Source organism: Felis catus, chromosome B2 (assembly GCF_018350175.1).
Source record: "Felis catus isolate Fca126 chromosome B2, F.catus_Fca126_mat1.0, whole genome shotgun sequence".
Lineage (NCBI taxonomy): Eukaryota > Metazoa > Chordata > Mammalia > Carnivora > Felidae > Felis > Felis catus.
The window spans coordinates 71580864-71604602 of NC_058372.1; positions in this window are offsets into that span (position 1 = coordinate 71580864).

A 23739-nucleotide genomic window follows, 5' to 3' on the forward strand; every position below is an offset into this window, starting at 1 on the left:
GAGACAGGAGGAGAAAGCCTACCTTATTTTAAAATATTGCCTGGGGACAACTGTGTCCTTAAAAACTGGGTTCAGAGAATGTTTTGAATTCCAGAAGATAGCATTTCCTTACAAGCCACTGAGGAAGAAGAAAGAGGTAGAGGTGTGTTTGAAATGTGCCCCCTCACGTAAAACCTGGTTAACAAATGACTGTCTGGCTACAGTTTCCCAGACTGTTGGCATGTCTGCTGACTTTAAGGAGAGGTAGCTGAGATTTGGGGTTGAGGTAGGAATGCAGCACAGAGGAAGTTGAATGGTTCTGGCCCTTCATCCACTAGTGAGTGGCACCTGGAACTCTTTTACAAATACTTCCTGAAACCATATTTCATTAAACAAAGCCTCTTACAACAATTGGATTGGAAATTAATGCTCAAATAGTCCCTTATGTCCTTTCTAGTTCTGTAAGCATTGGTAGGGTCTTTCTGAACTTGCTAGCAGTAACTAAAAAATCCAATCATTTCACTGACCTAGAAACTCATTTTCATCCTAACCTAAATGAAATCTAACCAAATGGTGCCTTTTATGAATGACTGCTTATACTTTTAATCCCAAGGGGAAACTGCATTTCACATGTACATTTTTTTTGTAAACATGGATTAGATTTATTATTCCAGTTTTTTATTGTTTTATTTAATTTTCAGGTTAAAAAAAGTATGTAATAATATTTGGGGGCAACTTGAGTATTTATTTTTATCTTTGCATTCTCTTTATGGCAAGCTATCTTTTTTTTCCAGTTTATTTATTTATTTTGAGAGAAATAGTGGAGGAGGAGGAGCAGAGAGAGAGGGAAAGAGAGGGAATCCTAAGCAGGCTGTGCACTATCAGCATGCAGCCCGATGTGGGACTTCGTCTCATGAACCCATGAGATCATGACCTGAGCCTATATCAAGAGTTGGACGCTTAACCAACTGAGCCACCCAGGGGCCCTCTTTATGGCAAGCCATCTTGATTTTCCACACAAAGCAGTAATGCATTCTTTTAAACAATTCTTTTTAAAATAAAATTAAGTAAAACAGGGTCAATGGGAAGAAAAATATTTAATAATAAGTGTAGATGGCACATAGATGTCATGAAAATTTGTGAGGTTGTAGTTTGAATGAATGATGTCTGAGAAGAAGTGATTTAGTCACCACCATAGAGCCCATGTTTCGGGTCTTGGAAGCTGGATGTATACCTTTCACTGTCAAGGTGACAGAAAGTGGTTCTGCATCCTGGCTGCACATTAGAACTACCCAGGGAACTTCTAAAAAATGGTGATATGCCTAGACACTCCCTCAGACCAATTAAGTTGTAATTTCTGGGTGTGGGTCCCAAGAATGAGTATTGTTTAAAGCTCCCTTTGTACTATGTAGCTAGAATTAGGGACCACTTATACAAGATCTCCTCCCTTCTCTTCACGATGATTTCCAAGATGAACTTTTGAAACCTACATTCTAAGTATACAGCTTAGTTAATAGATGAGGGAGAGTAAATTCAGTTTTTAGCCATTTGATTTTGAGAACTATACTCAGTTTTGACATCGGGCCCTGGGCCACCCAAACCCCCAACCCCCAACACTGACAGCCTGCTCAGGCCAAGCTATCCCCCCCACCCAATGAGGATGACCTCCTCAGCCCACTGGGCTCCGTAATCTTGGCTACAGGCTGTGTAACAAAGGACCACAGCAGTAACAAAAACAAGCTTCCTTTTATCGAGTCCTTACTATATACTATCCTTTGCTACAATACATCAATGACTATTATTGTACATAGACAACATTTTGCACATATGAAAGTATATGTCCGTAAGACAAAAACCTATATATGTAACTTCCTTATAAAAGTGGAATTCACATGTACATTCTTTCACTTTTTATTTGGAAACAAGCTCAGAAAAGTTGCAAGAACAGTTCAAGGAATTTTTTCCTGAGCCATAGGGAAGTTGCTGACATCACTCCTCTGCTCCCAAATACTTTATTATGTATTTTCTACAAACAAGGACATTCTCTTATGTGACTGCAATATAACCATCAAAATCAGGAAGTTAGCACTGATACATTATTCATCCTAGGTTCCATTCAAATTTCACCAATTTTCCCAAATGTCCTTCATAGCAAAAGGATTCAGTCTAGAATCATAGGTTGCATTTAGTTTTCTCAGTTTTCTTTCCTCTGGAAGAGTTCCTCAAACTTTCCTTGACCCTCATGACCTTAGCGCTTTTGAATATTACAGGTTGGTTATTTTTTTTTTATTTTTTTTTAATGTTTATTTATTTTTGAGAGAGACGGAGACAGAATGTGAGTGGGTTAGGGGCAGAGAGAGAGGGAGACACAGAAGCAGAAGCAGGCTCCAGGCTCTGGGCTGTCAGCACAGAGCCCGATGCGGGGCTCGAACTCACGAGCTGTGAGATCATGACCTGAGCAGAAGTCTGACGCTCAACCGACTGAGCCACCCAGGCGCCCCTAAAAAAATTTTTTTAATGTTTATTTATTTTTGAGACACAAAGAGAGGCAAAGCACAAGTGGAGAAGGGGCAGAGAGAAAGAGACACCGAAGCTGAACTAGGCTCCAGGCTCTGAGCTGTCAGCACAGAGTCCAATTCGGGGCTCAAACTCACAAACCATGAGATCATGACCTGGGCCGATGTCTGAGGCTTAACCGACTGAGCCACGCAGGCACCCCTGTTATGGGTCAATTTTTAACAGAATGTCTGTCAGTTGAGATTAGTCTGCTGTTCCCTTAAGACTAGATTCAGGTGTGCACCTTTATGGCCTCATGGAAGTTTTGCTGCAGCGTTACCTTTTCATGCTACCAGGTGCTGCATCATGTCAGTTTGTGCTATGCCTGGTGTTGCGAATTTTCCTTCATTAAGGAGATGTTGACCAGCCCTCTAAAGCGACTCTTTGTCCTTATAATTAATAAGTGTTTTGTGGGAAGCTGTTTTGAAAGCATGTATTTATCCCATTCCTCTTCAAACTTTCAATTCATTCATTCATGCATCTATATGATCATGAACTCACAGATTTCTAGTTATTCAATGGGTTATAATCCATCTGTGTCACTACTTATTTTGATATTAAAATTATTTCAGACTTGATCAGTGGGAACCCACCCACCCCCCAAGCGGGCATTGTATTTCATATATCATTCTTTGATCACCTCCTTGTTTTCTTGCATAGCAAGATGTTTGGGCTCAGCCTTTGCCTTCTCTGGCCCCAGCCCTGGTATCATCCATTTATCCAAGGACATTTGGATTTTTTTCATACAGACAAGTATTTACAAATGAAAATCTAGCCACCAGATTTATGTATCTTATTGTAACTTAACCTGTATTTAAAGAAAAACAGGGCCCCTGGGTGGCTCAGTTTGCTGGGCATCCAGCTTCAGCTCGGGTCATGATCTCATGACCACACATCGTGGGTTTGGGCCTCACATCGGGCTCTGTGCTGACGTCTCGGAGTCTGGATCCTGCTTCGGATTCTGTGGTCTCCCTCTCTCTCTGCCCTTCTGCTGCTCATGCTTTGTCTCTCTCAAATATAAATAAACATTAAAAAAAAAGTACTTCTACAAAAGAATTAAAACTCATATTCTCACTAAAACTCAAAATTATGATTCCATTAGCATTCCTTTAAAATTTTTTTTAATGTTTATTTATTTTTGAGAGAGAGAGAGAGAGTGGGGGAGGGGCAGAGAGAGATGGAGACACAGAATCTGAAGCAGGCTCCAGGCTCTGAGCTGTCAGCACTGAGCCCCAAGTGGGACTCAAACACTGACCTGAGCCGAAGTGTGCCACTCAACTGACTGAGCCACGCACGTGCCCCTCCATTAGCATTCTTAATCTTTAATAGTAAACATCAAACTTTGTAAAAGACTGAAATTTCCTCAGTTATGTAATAGCATATTTTCCTCTGTTTAATAACTAAATTGAGATCCAGAAACATGTTGGTAAAGATTTAATTGAAAGGAATAGCAAATTTTAATGTCTAATGGGACAAGAAAAATAGCACATCAACAGTCTGTTTTGACTAGAAGAGTTGTCAAATCAATGACTAATTGTACTTATGTCACTTTATCTGGGGAAAAAAATGAATTTAGAAAGGAAAAAGGCCTCATCATATGATAATAATGGAAGGCCCAGGTCATTTGATTTGTGTCAAGGTTTTGGAGAAAGTCAGAGTGCCACAGCATGACCTTGATCTCACAGGAGCTCCCAGCCCACATTTCCTTCTAATTGGCAGTGGTCTTTATCGTGCATTGACAGTTCATTAGAAGCACCATTGTTCACAATAAAGCCCTTCGTACACAAGGCACCTAATGGGAATTGTATTCCATTTGCACTTACCCAGTAAGCAGCACTAAAATATCTATTTACATTTCCCTTTAGATGGCCCATGGCCAGATCAGAGCAGGCTGATGCAATTACTAGGCCACTATTTTCCTCTTTCAGTGTGCAGTGGAGGTAGACATGTGAATTTTAACAACCTCTAGAAATGAAACATAATATATCCTAAAAAATTATGCCACTTATATTTAGTTAACAGAGCCTTAAGAAAAAACAAAACAAAACAATGATAGCTTAAGTTTTGTATAATTTCTTAGATTTTGTCAGGTAACCAGAAATTGTCCAAGACTTTCCATTTTGAGAAGCAAGAGGGCATTCTTCAGTCATAATCCTGCAATTCAGAGCTCAATGTATGCCTGGGATTTTACAAATATTCACTTGGTGCACTCCATGGGAAGAGGGCATTCCAAAGGTTAAATTCATTTTGCCAGCTACACTTATGAGAATGAGGACCATCATCACAGCAACATCTCACTTATCCAGCATTACTGGGCAGAACAAGGTTTTCTCTGTGAATACATTTCTGGGATAACAGAGCTTTCAAGATAATTGAGGTGATTTAATTTTAAATATCTTTGCTAATACTTCTTTTTTCTAAGTGTCATCATTCAAGGGATTCTAGAACCAGAAAGTAGAATAAAGATTATCCTGTTTAAAGTTCTTATTTTTCAAGTGAGGAAGGTAAGACATAGTAAGGTTAAGAAATATGCAGTGTCCTGTCTGGAGCAAATTGAAGTAGGAGGGGCATTACCAGCTTTCATCAAGTAGGTTATAGCTTCATCCACCATGATGCAAGAAGTAGGGTTGCAGGGGTCATGAGGTTAATGATGGGAGGGGTCATTAGGCGGCACCATCAAGACTCAAGGGAGTAAGGGAGAGATAGAGTTGGAAAACAGCGGCATTTATTGGAGAATTTCTGCTTATCTTTGAGGCCTCTGTTTGAATGTTACCTCTTTGTGAAATCATACATGTGTGGCCTAAAAGAGGATGCAATGGTGAACTAAATATTTGTGTGCTGAGTACATCCAGCATTGTCTGACATATGATAGTTACAAAAGATAGGTTAGTGGAGTAGTTCAATAAATGCATGAGTGAATGATAAATGAAAAATGAACACAAACTGTATCATGATTTAGGGTCATGGACAACAGGGGACTAGCTGAGGATGGATAGGCCTTCAGGATGACCTCTTCCTTTGTCACCCAGGTTTCCTGAACCTTTCTGGGTGCTTTGACTTGTCTTATGTCTTACTCTCAGCTTAAACTCTCAGAAAGCTAAGCTTATTAAATCACTAATCATAATACCTGGAATAAGCAACAACAGGATTCATTGACTCCCAGGGGGAAAAAATTATTGATTACCAAATATTTATTGAGGGCCTACCATGTACCTGATGCTGTTAGAGAGTCTGTGAATCCAACAAAGTTTTCACCCTTGTGGATCTTACATTAGAGCAAGGACCAGACAATAAATAGATGGGTGTATAATAATCTATAAGCTAGTGATGAGAAAGATTAAGACAAAGCAAGGTAAGGGGCTTAAGAGACAGGGAGGGACTAACATTTTAGACAGCCCAGAGAAGAATGTTTCTCAGAGGAAGTGACTTTTAAGCAGAAATCTGTTTTGTCCCTTGTATGTCAGACCTGTAGCTTCTGAGAATGTCAGTGCCATGGTAGACATGACGGGGTCAGGTGATTGGTTGGATCACCTGATGAGTGGGAATGAAGAACACTCCATTCAGAAAGCTTTGTCTTCCTCTTCCCCATTATCTCAGCTTTGAAAAGAATAGCATGTCCTCGCTCATGAACTTCAGTTTACATGACTTCGTTGGAATTTTTATTAACCAACAAACAACTTCCAATTCTATCCTATCCATTAAGCAATGAATTTTAAATCGAAAGAGAAGAGTTTCAGAGGCCAGTTTCACATCACTGCTTTAATTTCTTGTTTGTCAAATTGTATAGATTTCCAATGCTACAGAAAGGGAGGGCAATTGGGCAAAGGAACACAGGGACGCCTGTGATTCCCTCTAGGCCTTTAAATGAATGTTTTCAGTGGCACATAATAAACTGCTTTTCTTTACCTACACAATAGATGGAAATGAGAAATTAAGATTCTGAGTGTTGCTGCCCCATCCTCTGTCCTCCGGCTCCCCCCGCCTCACCCCTGTCTGTATACTCTGTATACTTCTCTGAAAGGCAACTATGTCTAAGGTAAAAACTATTTTATGTGCCAGACCAAAAAAAAATTGCAATTTAAAATATCTGGAATTATTTCAGAAGCAGAAGTCCCTTGAATGAATTTAGACTTGTCTCTGTGTTTTTAGCATCAACCCAATAATTCAATAAGGTAAATTAAGGAATCAGTAATGTAATTGATGTGTTTTATCACTTACATTTTGAAATTAAGTGTGCAGAAGTGCTTAGAGTAGATGTTAGAGCTCCTTCCTGAAGGAAGTCACATGATCTTCTCTCCCTCCCACAAATGCTCCTTTTTATATCCAACAGCCATTTGTTTGCTCTTAACAGCAAATAGCACACTCCATCCTCCAAATGGCCACCTGCTCAAGTCTAGTGTTTAATAAAGACTAAAAAGCTATAGTAGCCAGTGAAAATGCAAAGGCCTTCATGAGGCTGATGGATTTGGATTGTCTCAGAAAAACCATCACCAGATTGTCAATTTCTTAAGTGGATTAGATGAGGTTGAAGGCTGTATTAGAGGCTCCTCCTATTCTGGAAAAATCTGAATCATTACAATATCTCCTATGATAAAGTTTTCTATAAAGACCCTTGGAAGGAAATGAAGCACTTATTCACTGCAATGCACCAGGCATCAGCCAAAATTCTTCACCTGGCAGTTCACTGACCAAGATTCACTTTACAAGATGCTGAAGAGTCTAGACCCTCCCAGATGTCAGTGTCAGGTTCTGGGACAAGACGTTTGAAAGTCACCTGAGATGTGAGGGACCTGTTCTCTATTTTCATTGTCCATCCCTTGTGTTTTTTCTTTTAGGCTGAAGAAAATGTGTTTAAAGTGTGGACCCCAACAAGTCTGTGCTGGGGCTGTCCATGGGAGGGACACCTGCTTGAAAGGAAAGGTGGGGGGGGGGGATGGGAACAAAGGCAAGAAGGCAGTGGTCCTCAGATTTTATTGCGTATCAGAATCACCTGGAGGTCCCACCTCCCAGTTCTGATTCAGTGGGTCTCTAGGTGGGGGTGGTGGGGAGGTGAGAATTTTCATGTCTAACAGATTTCCAGAAGATGCTGATGCTGCTGGTCTGGGACCACCCTTGGAGAACCACAGCCATACAACATCCTTTCAGAACCCCTTCGGAGGAGGCTGGTGGTTAGCTGGGTATAGCACCCTGGTGTCAGTTTCTCCACCCCCTTGGGTATCATGTATTCTAATTCTCACCCTGCACTGGCTGGCTCTCTCACCACCTGCTGTCCTCAACACAGTCATTATTATCTCTAGGCCTCAGCTTCCTCCTGCCCCTGTCGGAACACCTTTCCTTCTCTTTCCCATCTCTTCACCTTCCTCCCATTCTCTAAAGCTCGTATCATATGCCACTTTCCACAAAGACAACCCTAACCAGCTCATGTCCTCATTTTTCTCTCCTTTTCTTTAGTTTTTCTGGTTTTGTGTTCTACAGCAAGCCTCACTTGTTTTCGGACTGATTCATGGGTTTGTTTTTGTTTTGTTTTTTTCCTCTCAGTTAGATTGTAAGCTGCTTGCAGGCAGGGACCATTTGCAAATAAAGTCATAATGGTATTTAGTGTACTGAATGTTTACCATGAGTAAGGCATTGTGCCAAGCGTTTTACTTGTATTAACCCATGAGGTACCCCTTTCACAAGTGGGGAGAACTGAAGAACAGAGAGAGTGAACAACTAGTTGAAAGTAACACACACAAGTAGTACTTGCTGGGGCCAGGATTCAAGCCTGGCTGCCTCACTACCCAGCTTGTTGTGAGGGACCTTTAGGCACCTCATGAAAATCACTCAGCATAGCACCTGGCCCGCAGCATCGTGAGCATTCTGTAAGTGGCAGCCACAGTCCAGAGCGTGGGGCTGATTCCCAAGTGGTCGCTGACGGGCAGAGCGGACATACAGCCTGGCTTTTCTCACAATCATTTTATCTCAGCCAATGCCTTTTGCATTGTTCTGAGCCCACAGAGGTGATGCTCACAGACCAGGCATGCAGAGTTGCTTTACAAATAGTCAGTTGTCTTTGCACCGTGCTATTCACCGTCCATTATTCTTCTCTTGGATGGTGGCCCGTATCTGATGGCTGGGATAGAGTTGTGAGGGTGTCCCATGCTCACTAAACAAACTTTATGCTGTAAGATTCATTGCTCATTTGGCCTCTTAATAACCCTGGACTTAGCACAGCAGGGCATGGCAACATAAACCAATTGCCAGATGTGAAAACAAAATAAAATATTATGCAAAGATACATATTTATGACCATTTTCATAGCAGTATCTTTATTTTTTTATAACAGTATCTTTAAAAATTAAACTAATAATGGCAACGCAAAGCATAGATAATCCCTATGAAAATATTTGTTTTGAAAACTCTACAATATGGCAGTTATTGTCTTGCTGTTCTTTTGCTCAAAAGCAAATATTTTGGCTGATCTCTTAATTCCCCCCAAAGGAACATGTTAGTCAGTGCCCGAGAGCCTGGAGCATTATTTAGATAGCGTGCTCTCTTTTAGGGTAAGAAGCCCTAACATTTGTGGTTCAAAGAATGACACACACAGTCTATCACATATCAAAATTTCAAATATACTGTGTAGTCGTGCTTGTCAATACACTAATTTTTCTGTACAGGGAATCCGCTTACCTAATTCAGGCTTTCCACCCATTAAGCACTGCAGTATATGTTTCCATGTACTCCTGTCTTCTTCATGTAAAAGATAGAAAATAATCTCATGAGCAAAAAGCACTTAACCTGAAACCATGTAGAACCCACCTCACTCTGCATCACCTTGCTGTCACCGTGAGTACCAACATGCTGATGTAAACGAATGGGCTTTGCTGAGGGGGGTGGCATTGGCCGCGCAGGCTGTGTGCTCAGCTCCACTTGGCCGGGTACATGGACACTGGTGTAAGCGATGCCGAGTCACCGTGTGAGCAACATTAGCAGCATGGCACCTCTCAAGAGAACAGGCAGAAAGGCAGGAGGTAGTTTGCCCCCAGTCCTGGGACAGGGCAGCAGAGAAATCATGCTGGCTGCAACAATCCAGACCTGGGTAGAAGGTACTGATTCAAGCAGTTTTTTTTTTTAAGTTTATTTATTTTGAGTTAGAGAGAGAGCGGGACAGAGAATCCGAAGCATGCTCTGTGTTGACAGCAGAGAGCCCGACGCGGGGCTCAAACTTATGAGCTGTGAGATCATGACCTGAGCAGAAGTCAGACACTTAACTGACTGAGCCACCCAGGCTCCCCCTGAGCAGAAACTCTTGCTCAAAGGCACAGTGAGGTGTGTGTTACAAAGGCCGAGCCCTGAGAACCAGGGCTCCAGTCTGAGAACTGGCTGAGGGGCAGTCAAAGTTGTTGCTTGCAGGAGCATGTTTTTGGCGTCATTTACTAAGTAGAATATCATAAGCAGCCTTTGAGCCTAGCCTACCACAATCCACACACACATACACGGATGGTCCTTTTTCAGTGACCTATGCTAATGTGTGAGAGGAATGGGGAAAATAATGAGTAATTGACCCCCAACTTCATTTCTTTTAACTCTCTCCCTGTCATCTCCACACTCATTTTACCAGACTTCCAGCACAGTCATGACCTTGTGGATATATCCATATCAGCTTTTCCGGGCCTCTCACTTCCCGATGCTTTTTTGTGTCGGCAGGAAATGCAAGAACCTAGGACGTTCCTTCCTGCACTGAAGGGATTGCGGATTTCTCTCTGGAGGCTTCCTGGAGGCTGGGACCCTAACTGAGCCTTTCTCTTAACCAAAGCATCAGGCTTGCTCCAGAAACACCACAGTCTTTGGTGCATAATACAAAGGCTTTTGTCTTCCTGCGTGTAGTTTCTGGTCAATTAGCTGTTCTTTCTCCCACATCCCAGGCTCATCTTAGAAAAGCAGGTTAGCTCTAAATGTGATGATCATGAGGAGGAAAGTGTGTAGGTGTGAACGCCTGTGTAAATTTAGAAGCATTGCTACTTTCCCCCAAGCTATTTCTTCCTTCTTAAATCAAGAGGAGAAAGTTTGCTAATTTCTTAGTTGAAATTGCTTCTGTCATTTTACTATGTACTTAAGGCTGCTGCAAGCAAATGTGTAGCCTTTTCACTGAATTGTATCAGCTTTTAGCGCTGCAGATTTCAGAAAGCTGCTCCAGATCTCAAGCTTCTAAAGCAAGTGCCAGTGAGATGGATGCTGCTATATCTGGCTCTAGCGTCATACCCCAGGCGCCTGATACCCCAATTAACTGAATATCAAAAGCTTTTTGCCAGAGTTCTCATGTCCTTGGTATAATTTAAAGACAGTTGTTCATCAATTGCTCTTTGCTTTTGTTTTGATTTTACTTCCTATTAATGTATGGGTGGGGATGGCTGGGTGGTCTGTTGACAACTTAGCTTCATTGTGATACATATGGCCTCTTTCCCAACTCTCCTCTGTGTCTCTGCGGAAAACCAGGAACCTCATTCCCCAGAAGTTCTCTCCCTGTGTTTCTCCAGTTTGGATTTGGCCAGTGAGAGGCACCCCCATGAGACAACCAAGGCAGTAAAGATGGAGAAGCCAGTTTCCTTTGGTGCCAGCTACAGGCGGGAAGTGCCTCAGACCCTTGGTGTCTGGGGAATGTGTGTGTGTGTATGTGGGGGGGCTCCTGAGAAACATTCGCCAGAGGCAGCTTAATCACTTCAGCAGACCGAATTTCCCTTGAGATCCCTGCACTCCCAGATGTCCCCAGAGCCTCCTGCCCCTTGCCTACCTACCTACCCTTACCTACCTAGCCCTTCTAATGGTGTGTAAGCCTTAACTCCTTTCTCATGTCTCAGTGAAAAACCTAATGTGGTTTCTGTTTTCCTGATTGAACCCTGACTGATACAGAGAGGCCAAGGGTTCATTTTCTCATGAAGATCTGTCCTTATAATACAAACATGTGGGAATTCAAGTATTTCTTGAATGCCCATCACGTACATCTCAGTGTCTTAAATACTGAGGACACATATCAAAGATGAAGTCTTCACCTTCCAATAGTTCCGGATAAAAGAGGGATATAGTGATGGCCTTTCATGCATACACGAAAATGTGTGTGTAAGCACAATAACTAAAAGTGTGTGCCAAGGGAAGTTTTGGTCAGGGAATCTGTTGGAAGCATGGAAATTATGTGAGTTTGTCTTTCTTTCCAAAATCTTCTGCCAGAAATGCTCAGCGGATGTCCTTCCCAGACAAGTGCTGTCCTCCCTGACCGCATTCCTGAGCTGCTGTGACAGACCATTCTGCCAGGGGCAGTGCCACGGCACACTGTCACTGTGTGCCTGGGGCACCGGGGGAGGAGGCCTGTGAACACAGAAATGCGGTGTTTAAGTGTCTGCTGCTTCCTGCACATTCGCAAGGGGCTCTTGGGAAGAATTTGAGGGTGAAAATAATGGCCATGAATAGTTCCATAAAAAGGGCATCTGTCAGAAACTTCTGAGCTTGAAGAGACAGAAGAGGCTGGCTAAAACTACCAGGAATGGAATGTATGCACAGAGGTGGTAATGGACCCACCCGAGTTCCTCCCACAGCCTGCTCTGTGCTTCTCAGCATCCATTTTCAGGAAATCCTCCTCGTGCAAGTAAGACGGCTGAAGCCTTCCCACGTGAGACATCTAGAAATGAAGCACCATTGGGTGGCAAAAAGGGAGCAGGCTTCTGGTGCATGTTTTCTTAGGAACAAGACAACTTTCCCCAAAGTCCATTCAACACACCATTCCTCTTACATGTCCCTCTAGCCACAGGTGGGTCACGAGCCCACTCTGAAACCTATCATTGGAAAGAGAATTGGACCAGACAAACTGGCTTAGTTCAATCCAGATTTAACCTCGGCCTGGGGATAGGTCCCCACCTTTGCGTCACATTGGTGTCACCCTGATACTGGGGCTTTGGCAATAAGAAATAAGTTGCCGTTTCCAGGAAGGAGTCAAGAGGGTAACTACTTATTGCAAAAGGAAGCCAGGAGAAACCCTAAGATTGGCCAGGAGTCCATGTTGTTCATGACAACTACAGACCTCTGAGGAATTTCTGTAGGACTCAAACCTTGTTTTGCACCACCACATTCAACTGTACTTGGATTCCACTGTACTTCATACACATTTGCATTCAGCTATTTCAGGAATTCCACTTTCAATCCTGATTGTAATGAGAGGAATACCTATTTACCACGATAAAGTCGCCGTCAGAAGAGAAGCTCAACAAGGTACAGAGGTCACAGAGGCAGAAGTCCTTCTTCAGTAACCTCCACAAGTTGGCTTTGGTGCATTTTCCACTTATACCTCCTTATCCAGGTGCCAGCTGGGAGGATGGGGATGAATGGAAGTGGAAGGAGTCCCTAGGTGGACCTGCTGGAGTGATTTCATCCTCTCACAGATTTCTTGAACATTCTAGAGTGAGGCTGGAGCTAGGTGTTCACCATTACTGTGGTTGAAGCAAGCTAAGCCCAGTGGGTAAGAGTGTTTTAGGTTTCAAAATAGAGGGACAACCAGAAAATATTCCTACCATTAATATTGTGCATACAGAGACCTTTCCATATAATGAGACAATGGCAGTCCTGGCAGACCTGGAGATGACCTGGTCCCGTTTTACTAGATGCTATTAGATGTTCTGTAAAAGCAGTGGTTCACAGTTAATTGCATTATGGAGGGAAACCTGGCTGGCTCAGTCAGTAGAGCATGGGACTCTTTACCTTGGGGTCATGAGTTCAAGTTACATGTAGCTTAAAGTTTAATTAAAATTATATGTGTGTGTGTGTGTGTGTGTGTGTGTGTGTGTGTATAGTGGCTATCCAAAAGGGACATTATAGTCAGTGTTTCCCAAACATACTTGATCACAGAATACAAGCTGGAATATATGACACTTATGTGCGGAAACCCCTGTGGGAAATGCTGCGCAGGCTTTTTATTTTGCAGATAAATCAACAGAGGACCTGCCAGCTGTGGGCACTTGTCTAAAGTCACCCTATTAGCCAGACCCCTCAGGAAACAGAATAATCAAAAGAGTTTAAAATAAAAAACATAAAGAAATGGATTGAATGTGGGCAGAATTAGGGAAGCCAACAGATGTGGTGAGACACCCAGGGACTAAGAGCAGCAAGAAACCATTGCCACCCCAACTCTGAAGGGGAAGGGAAGGAATTTTAGGAAGGAATCCCTAAGAGCTGGGGCCACCGCAGAGGGGCTGCCTGTCAAAACGGCCATGTAGCAGGGATGAGACATAAATGCATGCCCTCAACCTCGCTCTCCTCCTACCCTCCCACTGGCCAAGCCCGTCTGGAAGCCAGAGGGCCAGGAGCCTTTATGCAGTCTGTAGAAGTCAGCCTCCAGGCACAGAGCTGAGCAGAGAAGAGCCGATGATATATCTACGTGACATGAGAGGAATAACCAACACAATCACACAGCTAGGTTTTTCATTGTTTTCATTTTTAAAAATGTTAACCTCATATATTTCATAAACTTAGTTGAGTTTGCTTAATACAATTTAATGCAATAGGATATGTCAGTTATATCTCAATGGAAGTGGGGACAATTTAATGCAATGTAAACCAGAACAAAGGTGAAACTGAAAATATAAAGCAGGGGTTCTCAAATTGCAGCTTGGGCATCTCTGGGGATCCCCAAGACCCTTTTAGTTCCACAAGGTCAAGTTATAATAATACTCTGATGTTATTTAGCTTTTTGTTCTCAGTCTCTCACAAGTGACCAGTGGGGTTTTCCAGAGGCTTCCTAATGAGCGATGATGTCATTGCTCTGGCAGCTTCATGGAATGTGTGCTTGTGTATTCTCATGTTTAAAAATTGCTCCATTTTAATTTCAATTATAGTAGACGATAAACACTACTCACATAAAAAGAAATTGCTTTGAGGCCTTTGGTAATTTGGGATGAAAGGGGTCCTAAAAATGACATGTTTGAGAATTGCTGAAGTAGAGGTAGCAAAGGGACCGCGTGTGTCCAGGTACTTGAAAGGAACTATTCCTAAGGTTAATCACCAAATATGCTCTCAGGTTCTCTGGCGGCAAAGCCTGTAGGAGACAAGAGTTACATATAAGTCATCTCTCGAGCCTGGGGTGTGACTCGATACATTTTCTAGCAACAAAGTGCAAGAAGATTTTGTATATAGTCCATGTACAAAGATAAACGTATGTAAATAGTGATAGGAGGAATACCGGGTAATAAAAACAACGAAATATTTTTATTACAAGGGTGTATTAGTTTTCTATTGCTGCATAACAAATTACCTCACTCTTAGCAGCCTCAAACAACACCCATTTATTATCTCACACCTTCTGTGAGTCAGGGATCGGGGCGTGGCCTAACTAGGTTTTCTGCTCGGAGCCCCACAAAGGCTGGAATCAGTGTCGGCTGGGCTGTATTCTCATCTGGAGACCCAGTTAGGAAAGGAAGTGCTTCTAAGCTCCTGCAGGGTGTTGGCGGAATTCACTTCGTGATGGCTGTAGAATTCATAGCTTCTTGCCTCATCAAAGCAAACAATGGAGAGATGCTACTTCAAGTCTCTAACTTGAGGGAAGACCCAAAGGGTTTGCTTGATTAAGCCAGGCCCAACCAGGAGAACTTCACTTTTGTTTAACTTTTAAAGTCCACTAATAACACTACATGTTAGTTATACTGGAATTAAAATAAAAAATAAAAACAAAAATAAAAAATAAAGTCAACTGATGATCTTAAGTCAACCTTAATTATATCTGCAAAATCCCTTTACCTTTGCCATATAAAATAGTATAATCACGAGAATGATATCCAACACTTTCACCATATCCTATTGGGTAGAAGCAGATCACAGGTTTCACCTATCCTCATGATAAGGGAGTTAACCACTCATGAGTGGTTATCCTATGGTGTGTCCGCCATGGGTGAGGAACAGATCAGAAGTGTTTTAATAATCGGATACCTGGGAGTTACTCAAGGGTTAGTCAAAGTCTGACCCTTGAAGCAAAGACCTTGGGAAAAATATCTTTTCCAGCAAGATCCCACATATATGAGCAGACTTTGAAGCAAAACACTGGGATGAAAATTCAGAATCACAATAATATAGAAGCAGCACACCCAGGGGCACCTGGGTTACTCAATTGGTAAAGTGTCCAACTCTTGATTTTGGTTCAAGTGGTGATCTCAGAGTTGTGAGATTGAGCCCCACATTGGGCTCCGCACTGACAACACGGAGCCTGCTTGGGATTCTCTCTCTGCCCCTCCCTTGCATGCTCTCTCTCAAAATAAATAAATAAATAAATAAATAAATAAATAAATAAATAAATAAACAAACAAACAAACAAACAAACATTAAAAAAAGAAGCATCACTTCCCCGGGTGAATAAAACAGTAACAAAGAAGATGATATAAAAGATGATGACTCAGAATCAAAATAAAGCTGTACCAGCATCCTACAATTCTGCTACTCTAGTCTAATCATCATTGGCTAATACAAACCACACTGTGAAAGCTAACTAGAATCAAGGAGCCTTTGAAGGGCAAGGAGATGTGTATGTGTATGTGTTTTTCAATCCCTAATATATTTTTGAATTCGTTAGACAATTTCGTTATTTTCCAAAACTCTCTTCCTGGAAATTGTTGAGAGAAAAAGCTGACATGATTTTTAAAGGAATAGCCTACAGATGGGATGAACTATTAAAGAAATTTTATTTTTTTTTAATGTTTATTTAGTTTTGAGACAGAGAGAGACAGAGCATGAACAGGGGAGGGTCAGAGAGAGAGGGAGACACAGAATCCGAAGCAGGCTCCAGGCTCTGAGCTGTCAGCACAGAGCCCGACGTGGGGCTCGAACTCACGGACCGTGAGATCATGACCTGAGCTGAAGTCGGACGCTTAACTGACTGAGCCACCCAGGCGCCCCTAAAGAAATTTTCTAGAAATAGACTCGCCTGTGACTGGGGGGTGATACAGACAAAAGGATGAGGCTACCCTTTATGCCTGTGATGCAGAAACAAAACCTGTAGAATTCGGGGAGCTCGTCCATCAAGAAGGGGAAGGTCACCATTTGTGATGATGTAACTTCTCAAGGCTCCCCATGCTCTGTACAGTCTGCTCAAAAATCTTGACTGAAGATGATGGTGAAGATGAAGAGGCGAACCTTCTGAAAGCATCAAAATCCTAAACCTTATCATTGTCTTAGCTAATATCTTGTTATTAACCAGGGCCATCTGAGATGTTATGCAGGACTGGCCCCCAGAAGGGGAAGGAGAGGAGAGAGCGCTGGGGAGGGTACTGCTGGGCCAGCCTCCTTGGAAGGAAGGCAGAGAGCTTCTGAGGCAGACTGTACCCAATTTAAATGTTTCCCAGAGTAGTTGTTCATTTTTGTTCTAAATAATTCGCTGATGGCAAAGTGGATATTTTCTCAACAGTGTTCAAGAAATAGAAAACACAAAATTCTGTCTGATTTCCAATATATCCTGTACTTTAAATCAGTCCGGATGCATTTGTATTCTCTTTCTCCTCCACTTTTTCTGGTATGGCTTAAATGTAATCAAGCAAATCAGTACATAGGTACTTACCAGATATTAACAGAGCCATTTATTAACAAGCTCAGTTATAAGATGAAACCAAACTCTGGCAAAGATTTTAAAGCCTGTAATAAAATCTATTAATGACAATAGTCATTGTTTAGAATCTGAATTCATAGGCACAATATCATGATACCTTGAAAGAAATTTATGGTAATTAGTTATTTTTAAAATTAAGAAAATGTAAAAAATGCAATAGTAAGTGGCAATATGGTACAATTTTGTAAAAGAACAAATCAAAACTTAAGAATAAAACAAAAGATGGGGAGCCCAAGTGGTTCCGTCAGTTAGGTGTTGGACTCTTGGTTTCACCTCAGGTCATGATCTCACAGTTCGTGAGTTTGAGCTCCACATCGGGCTCTGCACTGACAGTGCAGAGACTGATTGGGATTCTTTCTCTCCCTCTCTCTGCCCGTCCACCACTCGGGCTGTCTCTGTCTCTCTCAAAATAAATAAATTTTTAAAAAGAATAAAATAAAAGAATAAATAGAATGATGAGTTGAAGATAATCTGTTAATCTGTTTCTTTCTCAGTCCCACATACTTTTATTTGCATCCATGCCTATCAAAAATTTCTAACAACTACTCTAAGGTTGGTTACCTTAGTGATTTTTCCCTCTCTCCACTTAAATGTGTTTTTTCAAAACAGTAGCTACGGGGCTAAAGTTAGGTGAATTAGTTATAATAAGGCAGCTGCAGAAATTAAATTATTCTGCCGCCACCCCTAGAGCTGTGATTTAAAAGGATGAAAGCTTAATTTTTCCATCAACAAAGTCAGGTTCATCCAAGCTGCTCTTCGGAGTGCCATATGCATTTAAAAATTACATGTTTAAATTAATCAGAAGAAAATGGAATTTAAACCCCTCATCACAATAATGTGGATGGCTTGTAAATTTATGGAGCATTTTCACCATAGAAAACATACCTAGCAGTCTTCAGGCAAACAGAGCAGGATAGATGTAAAATACCCACTGTGTGAGTGTAAAGCAAAATGGTCTCTAATAAATTAGCGCAAATAGCAGCTGAACTGTCCTCACCGTGGCTTATCTGTTCAACCTACCAAGGAAAGAAAGTTAGCATTAATTGGTACCCTCAACGCTCTCTCAAAGGAACAGGCACTTAGAGCAATTAAGTCAGATGTGGAAAAACAGCCCTGCATTGCAAGCTGACAGCAGGACTCGGGCACAATATACATAATGAGCGGCTGAGGATTTTAATGGATGGAGGCTTGGAGACTAATGGACAATTAATGTAAAACAGATGACTTCCCTCGGAGATGACAGTCTTTTGAAAGGCGCTTCACCTGCTGCTCAAACAAATGCTGCTAAAATGAAATGATAAAAGGAACACAGTCTTATTTAGCTAGGCTACAGGGCGAGGCTGCGTGTCCCTGCTTTGTCCTTGAATATTCTCAAAAACCAGGTCAGGAATTTAACAGTTCCTGCAGCTGGCAGTGCGACCCCCTCCCACTGCCTTGCGACAGCCAGGGTGGCCAGAGATTGCCGGCTGTGTTTTCCGCAGAGCTGCCCCAGAGAAAAAAGACAGGGCACATAATAGTGTTAACAGCCTCGCTTTGAAAATGACAACAAACCACCCCAACACAAGAATTGCAGTAAACACATATTGCAGCATCTCTCAGAAATTTTCAAACAGGGTTTCCTCTCAGCTAAGCCATTTTAATTGTGCTTACTGAAGTCAGATTGCCAGGGTCCTTCAAGTTTGAGCTTTGTAACCATAGACGGCATCCTCCTGATAAGCGGTCAGGGACCGAAAGCATATACTTAAATCAATGGTTTGGAAAAAGAAATCCATTTCCTATAGAAATAATGCTGCGATGATATTTAAATTCCCATGTCATCCTCTGCAAAGTCTATTTAACCCAGAAGGAGGCTTAACACACATCACCTGTGCTCTGGGTCGCAGGGAGAAGAAAGTGGGTGTTTTTCCCTCTTTCTTAGCAGGAAATGGGATTGGGCTGAGCTATAATTTTGAGATACAGGCTAATCCTTGACAATTTTCTATCTTCTAACATCCCTTCTCTGTGCTCACCCCCTCAAGAAATCAGTGCCTTTACGTAACATAAGCCACCAGGCATATCACCCCAATCTCCACTCCAAATGTACCTATTTTAAGCATAATCCTCCTCTGCTTTTTCTTCCATTTGCTGAGGACAGTGTATCTCAACTGGAAGTTAGAGGAGAGCCATATGTGTGAACTAATTTATACCCCTGCATGAAGGCCCGAACACTAACAAGTCTTTGTTAAAAAAAGAAAACAGCAGCACCTGGGTGGCTCAGTGGGTTAAGCGTCTGACTTTGGCTCAGGTCATGATCTTGCAGCTTGTGGGTTTGAGCCCTGTGCTGGGCTCTGTGCTGACAGCTCAGGGCCTGGAACCTGCTTCAGATTCTGTGTGTGTGTGTGTGTGTGTGTGTGTGTGTCTCTGCCCCTCCCCCATTCATGCTCTGTCTCTCCTTCAAAAATAAATAAAAATAAAAAAAAATTTTTTTTAGCGAAAACAAATGGCTTCTAATACTCCCTGTATCTCTAATTGGCAGAATTTCCGTGAGGAAAGTGAAAATGAAAATTTCAGGTAGCTGAGCACTTCCCTTGCTAAATATCTAATTTAAAAGTATCTCCATGGGCAGGAGAAATGTGCAAGGCTATTTGTTAGGACAGTGAAAAGCAGAAACCACATGAAGGTCGACAAGAAAATGCCCAAGGGGTAGTATACTCCCAGGATGTAATAACGTTATACAGGACCTGTGCATGTCCACTTGAAAACTAGACAAAGTCATTCTTTGCTCACAGCCTGGCTGGATTTCAGCCACCAGGTGTTAGGCAGGGCAAGAATCACACAGCTGTGCCAAGAAGGTCCCTCCCCCCCACACCCCCAAGTGACCATAGAGGTCAAACCATAGTGGGGTCTGAACTTGGTTTGAAGCCTCAAATACTTACATGTGGATTATCTTGTTACAAGTCAGAAATCCGTGTGGTGGGTGTGGCATTTTCTCAAAGTTGGGAAGGCAAGAAATATCTATTCTCTTCAAATCAAATTCAATCTGTGCCAAAGCATTGGCAAGAAATTCAGTTATTTGTGTCCTCTCCTCTCAGGGTTAACATAAAAATCTGGAAGGTCTATTTGATGCCCAGAAAATTAGTGAGTCTCTGTGTTCCACGTGGTTCATATCGTCACTGTCCAAGGTCCATCTGAGGAGTGAACTTGCATGGTTCTTGGCCAAGCAGTTTTCCTTCAAGCCCCATTGTCACCTGAGCTCAGCCCAGCCCTGGGGCATGGGTAAAGACTGGCCCTGATCCTCAAGAAGTTCAAGATCTGCAGACTTCCATGTTTTTCCTGGGCTTTGGGAATGTCCTTTCCCTCCATTTCAAGAGCTTCCTTGTTCCCTCAACAGACACATTTGCCATCCCTTCCCCACAATTTGACACACTCCCCGGCATGACCTTCTCAATAAGCTCAGGCTTCTGAAACAGAAGGGACATATCCGGGCTGCCAGGAAGAAAGATTACCTTAACGCAGTAGTTCTCAAATGCGTGGCCCTGGCCTGCAGCATCAATATTAAAGATAGACTCAGGATTTGAAATGCCAGTCCCTGAACTCTGCCCCAGACTTGCTGCATTAGAAACCCTGGGAGCAGGGCTCAGCATGCTGTATAGTAAGCATTACTGGGGCCTTAAAGCAGCTTGGGCTTTCTGCTTAGACCCCCAGCAATCACCCAGAAGCAAAAGATCTTCAGGTCTTGGCTACCTCCTTTAAATAGGGAGGAAAAAAAGAGAGGTAAAACCAAAACAGCTCTTATTCTTTCCATGCTTCTACAACAATAAAATAACAACAACAACAACAATACCCCTTTTATAAGGCACTGTGTAAAGCACAGTCTGGATTTACAAAGAATGAAGGAAACCTGAAAACTTATTGGATCCACACCTCTCCAACAAATCCTCACCACACCTTCCAGGTTTAAAAATTCAGGAGGCTTTATCCTGAGGAAAAAAAAAAAAAAAAGAGCATGCTGAGAAATAAAGGTCAAGTGTTCAGACTAGGCTGTTCCACATCTCCATGGAATGTAGAAACGTGTGAACAGCCTCAGAATTTCAATTGGGTCTCCTTTGCAAGGATTTTTATACTAACCAAGGTGGGGCCAGCATATAACTTCCTGTAGTAAAGAATTCCATATTAAAGAATACAATACCCTACCCCAATATTTTATACCAGACAAATGGTAACTTTTATCACATCATCTTATTTCAACTTTGTTATAAGGTTTGATTGAAAGTAGAGAGTCATTCTCATTCGTAAGCCCAATTAAATCACTATTTCCTGATTCATCCTCAGGCTGCCCCAGATACTTCCAACACATTTCAGACCTGAAATTTTCTGAACTGCTTCTTCTTTTCCAAGTCACTTTAAGAACCTAGCATTAAAACATAATTACATGACTGAAAATACTTTTGAAGCCTGCTCAGTGAGACTTTTTTTTAACAGTGAGGTTTCCGAATTGCATGCCTCAGAGGACAATTTTCTGAGCTGTGTATAACTCCAGAGCATCTCCCTGAGCCCATTAATCACCTTACAAAATTACATGAACTCTTCCAGCCCTCTTGGGGTAGCAACGATTTAGCAATAAATGAATGGATTATGCTTCATACAGTCATATTTTAAAACAAGCGTATATTAACAACCAAGACTGTTGGAGCATTTTTTTTGGCTTCCGAGATTATAGTCACAGTTTTTACTATGAAACACAAGATTTACTTTTTATAGAATTAAAAAAAAAAAAAAAAAAAAAAAGGTAAAAGCCAAATGGAGAATTGGTCTCTGAGTTTTACTTGAGGAAATTCAGGCCAGAGATCAATTCAGTCCTTGATCAAGGTCACACAGTCGGCTTTCCGTGCAGCAGGAATTGGACGCACGCTTTCCTCCAACTGCCAATCCTCATTTCAGCCAATTCTTAATTTTCCACTAACCAAAAAGCCAGCCCATTACCTTCCAGCACACGACTGCCACCTAGTGGTGATAATGGTCATTGCTGCTTATGCTTATAGACTCAAAAGCCAGGAAGGAGATAGAGTAAGAATTAATTCCCCTTTAAAATTTATTGAGTCGACTGTTCTGTTATTTATGTTTTATTTACGTTATCTTAGTTAACGGTTTTAATACTATGAAATAGGCATTTTTATCCATGAAGAAACGAGGCTCAGATCAAGAAATTTACACAAGTTCACAAAGCCTTGCTCCCAAGAGCTTCATCACATTATTCTTCCTTGGGGCTATAACTTCCCTCCTGTAACTTTGACCCGCGCAAGGCTGGCTTCTCTTAGCTCTTAGCAGTCCTCTTTGACCTGTGCTATTATTTCCTGGACTACAGTGATTGGTTCAGGGAGAGCCAATAAGACCCACTGACACTGTTGGTGGAACAGGAGAGGGAGAAGCAAATGCCATTTTCCACTCACACAGGCTAGTATTAAAACCAGTGGGAAGCTGGAAGCTAGCTGTCCATGCTCTCTGCCAGGTGGAGCTGAGAATCAAGTCACCGCAGTGCAGGAAAAACTAAGAGATAAGGAGAAACTGAACCCCGTGACATCCCTTATGCCCCTAATTCCAGCTGTGTTTAAAATGCTCTACAGCTGGGATTTCAGTGCTGAGAGCCAATAAATGCCTCGGTAAGGATTAAGTCAGTCTGAGGTTGGTTTTTGGTATCTTGTGCTGAAAAGTCTGGGTTTGTTCTTTCTCAGTTTCTTCTCTTTTCCTACTTTCAACAGTCAACAAATCAATATTTGTATTGTCCCTATGTTTACAAGGCATGGGTCTGTTTCCCAATACTTGTCACTCTACTCTTGCTGGTACAGTACTTAAATAAGTGTAATTTGGAATTAGTTAAGCATAATTTTTAAATGTTTCCCAAAAATTTAAAGTACAAAATTCCTTGGAAATCTTTTATTTTTTATCCTAAATATTAGCTTCTCAAGAGCAACCAGGAAGTCTACGATCTAAAGTAATTAGTTCTTTCATTAAAGCAGGAGCTGAATAGAGCTTTGGGGCTTGTGAGGGAGTCTCACCATCTGTGCAGGATTTCTGTGTCATGATGGCTTAAAGAAGTGTAGGGTTTTTGTCAGAAAAAACATATTCCCATGAGAATATCATTCATTTATTTCAGGTAAGGTCAAGACGTATAAATGCCTTAGGAAAAGTAGCCCTACAAATCAATATTTTTTTAAATGTTGGCAATTTATGTTTGGATGATAAGAGAAATTAACTCCTTTTCTTATAATTATACATCTCATTTATTAAAATCACATATCCCATTCTTAATAATTATAATCTCTTTATTAATGTTCAGATAAGAAGTCTATTACATGTAATTTTCTAAATCAGAGAACTTCTTGGGAGGTGAATTGTTTACAATTTCAGTGGTAAACAACTTGATCCCAAATGACAGTACCGTGTGTATAATTTGTTTTCCCAATGTTACTGACTGTCAATTTTGGGGACTGTTTGCTGATTAGTTTGAAGGCTGGTGGCCTGGCTGATGGCTGCCCTAAGCAATGTTTAAACGCTTACCACGGAACTATCCAACGAATATGTTTTGGCTGCAGCAAAGGGAGTTTTTGTGTTTT